Below are 5,915 nucleotides of genomic sequence, written 5' to 3'. Positions count from 1 at the left end.
AGACCCTGGGGCTGAGGAGAGCCCAGCAGAGGGTGTGAAGGGGAGAGCATGGATACAGCTCATCTCCCCCTGCACTATCCCCTGCCTGTATTCAAACCCACCTTGTTAAACCTTCCCCGCTCTCATACTTTGGGGGCATTTCCCAGAGAGACATTCCCACTCCAGCAAGATACAGCCTATGGCATAGCAGATGGGAGGGAGTGAAATACATACACAAACCGGAAGGGCTTAAGACAAAAATGGAGAGATGTGTGGGGAAGTGGGAGTGAGGAAGCCATAAGTGACTTATGTGAATAGAAGGTAATTGTGTTAAAAGCCAGGAACGTACTTGGTGTCTTAATAAAGAGAGTTGGAGTATTGTTGGAGCTCTGCCGGTTCAGGAGGCAACAATGTTTTGTGGTATCTCTTATTGGTTTGACTCTCTATTTGGAAGAGCTGTTGGATAAACTTTTGGGCATCAAGTGTCCATCCTCTAATAAATGAGGAAAGATGAAAGACTATATCATGATGGTTGGCTGGAAAAGGAAAGCACACCCAAAACTACTGAAATTATAGCAGCTCATCTCCTCTTCTAACTCATGGTAAGAGATCCCTTTATGCAAATGTCTGCTCCATCTGTTTGGGCCTGTAGCAATATGATCGAGAGGAGTAGTCCCTAAACAGTCCCTACAAGTCAGGGGCTGTTTCAAGAACTGCTGTGTCCCCAGCAGGGAACAATGGACATAAAAGGAGAGTCACATCCATGCATGGACAGGGTGGATGACTGCAGGAGAGAAAAGCTGGATTCTTCCTCTCCCTAATCACCACTCATTGTGATGACAAGCAAACTTTGGGGAGCAAAAAAGCGGGAGGAAAGGAGCAAAAGCTACGGGAAAGTGAACAGACACACAAGGGAAGAGATCACAAAAAGGAAGAGATAGCAGCACTGGGTAGGAGGAGACAGCAGAGGAAGGAAGTAGAGATAGACCAAAAACTTGCAGTTTAGACAAATTTTTCTTGGTTTATGAATGTGCAAACAGGAGCTCACAAAACTTCTCCTCTCAGCCACCCTGGCCCACTCCAGTCCCTTCCAATGCCCCTTTGTCCAGGTCTATTCAGCAGGCAGCTTCCTGCTCTGTCCTCCGACTTCCTTGTCAGCCTCAAATATGTTTTTTTGTTGTTCCACCCCAAACTATTTTGATCCTGGCCCCACAATACTAACACCTTCCAGCCTTTGCCCTGTCATGTTTTCTCACTGCAGTGTCTTTCTCCCTAGCACCTTTATTATTGTGTATATTTTATTTCTCCTTTCTCACCCTGCTTTGTTGCTTGAAATACCCATACTTTTCTGGCTCTCTCTTTGATTTCATCTTAAACCCTATATTCCCCATTCTCCAATTTCTGTATTTGTAGGGCTGTTCTGTATTGTAGGGAATTTGGAGGAAGGGGGAGATCAGGAGGAAGGGGGCAGGACCTCTCAGATATCTCTGCAGGAGACAGGCAAAGAAGGGTCTGGAGGAGGAGGTGCAGTCCCATGCAGATGCATTACTGTGTCACAGCCTGCCACATCTCATGGTGTGCTTTGAAATGCATGAGGATATGAGAGTCCTGTCATGAGGTGTGACATCCCCACCCACTGCCAGATTGGGATCTATCGTATTGGGCATGGACACATGTAACATTTAGGGCAGAAACACATTCTTCACCCTGGGCAGGTGCTCTGGCAGCCTGAGGAGGGTTCAATGGCCCAGTCCAGAACCCTTCAGGCCACTGAGGGACCTGCCTAGTTTTCTCCATGTATAGGGAGGCCTGGGGCACATCCCTGTAAGTGGTGAAACCAGTGTGTGTCGCAGTGTGGAGGCACGGGATTCAGGGAATACTGTGTGCTTTGTGCCTTTACTCTTAGTTTTGTGTGACCTGGGGCTGCCACCCCGCGAGCTGTGCTGGGTGCTGCACTGGCCCATTCAGAGGAACAGACCAGTGCGAGTCCCAGTGTAGGGGGCACAGGAGCTGTGTAATCTCCTGTGCCCTTCACCTCCAGGCCTGGACCATGCTGACCCACAGTGGAGATACCTTGGCTCTTGCACCCACCTCTCCCTCCACCCCATCCTGCACTGTGCCTCTGCCTGAAGCATGGGTCAGGGTGGATCTGGACAAGGGGGCACAGGGCACCAGGGACTCTCTAGCATCTGTGTCACTGCAGGACCTGATGTGAGGCAGAGGGACAGGGAACACATCCCCTGCTCTCCCACATCAGGCAGGAGACCAAATGTGGGACAATGGGCAATGTGTGTCATTCAGTAAAGCAGATGAGTGTCTAATGTGATCCCTTTCAATTTGGCAATGTCTGTTGCTAGGCTTAGACTAGGTTGAATGCATCTTAATGAATTTAAAACAGACTGTTAAAGTGGTTATAAAACGTTCTGGAACTGGTGAATTGTCCCAATAGAAAATCAAGCGTTGTTTTGAATCAGTTCACTGGACTTTGGTTCAGCAGACACCAAATGGTCTGTGACAACGGTTTGGTCAGTCCTCCAGACATCCCACATTGCATTGCTCCTCCCACCTCCTCCCTGCTCCCACTGCTGTAACTGGCTACAGTGGTATATGGCCAGAATACTGTTGTCCCCCTCTTTTTTCCCCCTCCTTCATTGATTAGCTCCATTCAACCCACCCACTGAGACATTCTGGGCTGGGTGCTCACTCTGCCCCAGCCCTGTTTGTTAGAACCACAGCACTTCAGTGCTTAAAGGATAACCGTCTTACCTTGAATGCTAGGGCACTGTACATGTGGGCATCTCTGACAAACAACAGTTGTGAACCAGTCCACAGCCCGTGAAATGTTGGAACTGTTCAATTGTTATGTGTTTGCACACTCAATAAGAACACGAGAACATAAAAACTGCCATACTGAGTCAAACCAATGATACATGTAGTCCAGTGTCCTATCTCCAGCAGAGGATTAACTTAATACTATAGGAGGGGAGCCTTAAACCCTAGATATATGTAGAGTGACCTTTTCCTTATTCCTATATTCATTACCCTCCCTGCCATCCACCAGTACTGGTCTCGAAATGCCAGAGGAGACATCTCCATTCATTCTGTTCATCAGCTATTAACACATATATTGCTCTTAAATAACAATTAATAAATATATTAATCTCAATAGTATTAATCTATTAAAGGATCTAAATTAATTAGGTTCCCAGTGCTGGAGAGACTTGGCAATTGATATAATCTGAACATTGTACCTTTTTCCAAAAGCGGTGCAGTTTGTCCCAGCCCTGAAAGCAACCACAGAATCAGACATGAGAACTCATTAGAAGAGATGTATAAACAATGCATTATTGCCTGCAATGTCACATTGGGACAAAATAGATCTAAAACTTCAGTGTGTCATAATTAATAACCGAGACACAGACTCTGCGACAGGTTTTCTATCAGAGGACCACACACATATCAGTCTTTGATTTTTCTTAGATTACTATTCCTGACATAGTTGTTGACACTAAAGAATACTGTCCCTACACACACTCTTAAGAAGCACAACAAGATTACTGACGAAGACCTGCTCCAGTTGCCTTTCATATAATAGAAAATTGCACCTTGAGTTAAAACCAGGAAGGTGTAGGCCCAGTGAGTAATTGTGGCAGGTGGCAGAAGAGTGTTTTCTTCTACTTCCATGTAATAAGCTATAAACCTTCTGGGGGAACTGTCACATAGGAGGGGATCTGGACGTTCTTCTTCAAAGTTGCCTTCTCTGGCAAGTGTTTGTCCATGCAGACAGGGCACCACTGTGAGGAAAGGGGGTCAATGTGCTTAAACAGCACCAGAGAAGAGACAAGAAATTATGGGCTGTGGGTACAATGTTCAGAACTATCCAACTGACTTAGGCATGTATCAGTCCAAGACTAAACAAAAGCCTCTCCTCAAAATTGCGTCCATATCATTACTGACCTACAGGCCTCTTTGTCAAGTTCCTATTACCTCTTCCAACAAGCATCTACTTGAGCCAGACAAGCTGTCAAAGACAGGATAGATGCTGCTTCTTGGTGACTAGTTCTTTGCAGGAGCCAAAAATTGAGGATATTTTCAATGTGCGAGTGATTTCATGTATTCATATTACGCACTGTTCCCCTGGAGAGCCACACAGCAGAGAGATTTTAGACCCATTAGGGACAAGGGTCCAGGCTAGAATGCAGGGCCCTATCCCTTCCTGGGCAGCTGCAGCCACTTCACCGAGTCCCACATAGCTAGTTTGCTCTTTCTCTCCTGGCTGCACGTCTCTATCTCTCCTGTTTCGGAGGCCAGTTTCAGAAGAAGTGACTAAAGTAACCTGGGGTAATGCATGAATGGTGCTATGATGATTAAAGTGCTGTACTTGGAAATCAGAGAGAGAAAGAGGTTCAAATCCTTTTGGGGTAAAGGGCACCTAGCACCCAGATCTCTGGTTTCATGAACAAGTGTCCTAAGCAGGCAAATGTAGGAGCTAAAATACAAGAGTGCTGCCCCTGTCTTGTGCAGTTTGAAACCTGCTGGTCAGGTAGTCCTGGCCATCGCTTATTTTCAAGGTGTAAACACCAATACACATCCAGAAGGGACACACATATGTAGCAGTGCACCTCCCTGGCCAATACAAAGCCTGCTGCACATGCTCAGACGACACAGGTATAGTTACAGGTCCAGGCTACCAGGGGAAATTGTATTTCTACTTGTGCAAAAGACGAATTGGCACTTACATGATTAAAACCTGCCATTTCCACTCACAAGGGGAATCAGAAAGTGCTGTGTGTGGTGGGGACTTTTAGGTCCCTTCAGAAAAAATCTGGCCACAGGAGATTTTGAGTTCTTTGACTTTAATAAAAAGCACTTCTTGCCACAAACTATTAGTGAGCCTAAGAATTTGACAGGAAAGGAAACAAAGGGAACTGAAATAACAGGAAGAGACCATTGATTCAATATGAACTTTCATTACCTGGACAGATCACAGCTCTTTTCCACCCTGAAATGAAGAGAAATAGTGATGAGCATTTATCTGAACAAATGCAGCTGTAAAAGGATTCTTGGATGACGAGCATCTGGCCCAAGCAAAAGCCAGGAATGACCAGAGTGATACTGGACACAAATGGGGCAACTGGACTAACTGGGACACTGTCTTTTCATGTTAGTAAATCCATACAGACCTCATCCATCAAAGTGCTGTCAAATCTCTAAGTCACTCTCTAAATTGCGGTGACCAGGGAGTAGGGCCGTGCGAAATGGAAACACTCTGTTTCGACCAGCGCTTGGACATTTCAACAGAACAGTGTTTCATTTTGACATCTGTCTCAAGTCGAAATGGCTCTTCTGTTCCTTTCTGTCGAAACGTTTTGCCGTTTTGACCCTGTATTGACGTTTCACCCATAGGCTATAATGGGGAAGGTCAACAGGCTATAATTGTGTCATTTCTGGCCTGATTTCAATGAAACTTGCAGGTAGTCCCTTCTAACGGCATGAAGCGTGCCACGATTTCAGAAGATAGATGCCGAGGAGTGAGAGAAACTGCACCCCAAAATCTTCACAGCAAAACTCATGTCACGTGCATGGGTGAAGCTGCAGCGGGGTCAAAACTACAGGAATGGTAGCCCCTGTTGAAGCAACACAGCTTGCCATGTTTCAAGGAGGTAGGTGCAGAGAGTTCAGGGATACTGTACCCCAAAATCTTGAAAGTAAAACTCATGATACATGTATGTGTTAACACACAGTGGGGTCAAAACTGCAAGCATGCTAGCCCCTGCTGAGGCCACGAAGCATGCAAAGTTTCCAGGAGATCGGTACAGGGGTTTAGGGGAAACTGCACCTCAAGCTGTGAACAAGGAAAACTTGTGCCATGGGTGTTTGTGTAACTGTCTGTCTTGGGGCACAGGGGAGGGGAAACCACTGCAGGCCTGGCTGCT

At 46.2% G+C, this 5,915-nt stretch overlaps 1 long non-coding RNA gene across 1 annotated transcript; it reads right to left on the bottom strand.

Moving 5' to 3' along the window:
- Positions 1-6: 6 nt before the first annotated feature.
- LOC109296726 lies at positions 7-5,575 on the bottom strand. The gene is made up of 3 exons (XR_002097035.1): positions 4,955-5,575; positions 3,231-3,263; positions 7-472 (listed from the first exon to the last, which is right to left on the bottom strand). It is a non-coding gene; the product is annotated as an uncharacterized LOC109296726 (long non-coding RNA).
- Between the last annotated feature and the right edge of the window lie 340 nt (positions 5,576-5,915).

The sequence above is a fragment of the Gavialis gangeticus genome, unplaced genomic scaffold (genome assembly GCF_001723915.1).
Source record: "Gavialis gangeticus isolate Ggan-Ray unplaced genomic scaffold, GavGan_comp1, whole genome shotgun sequence".
In the NCBI taxonomy this organism is placed as follows: domain Eukaryota; kingdom Metazoa; phylum Chordata; order Crocodylia; family Gavialidae; genus Gavialis; species Gavialis gangeticus.
The sequence above is the reverse complement of the archived record's forward strand: the minus strand, read 5'-3'. Positions and strand labels throughout refer to the sequence as shown.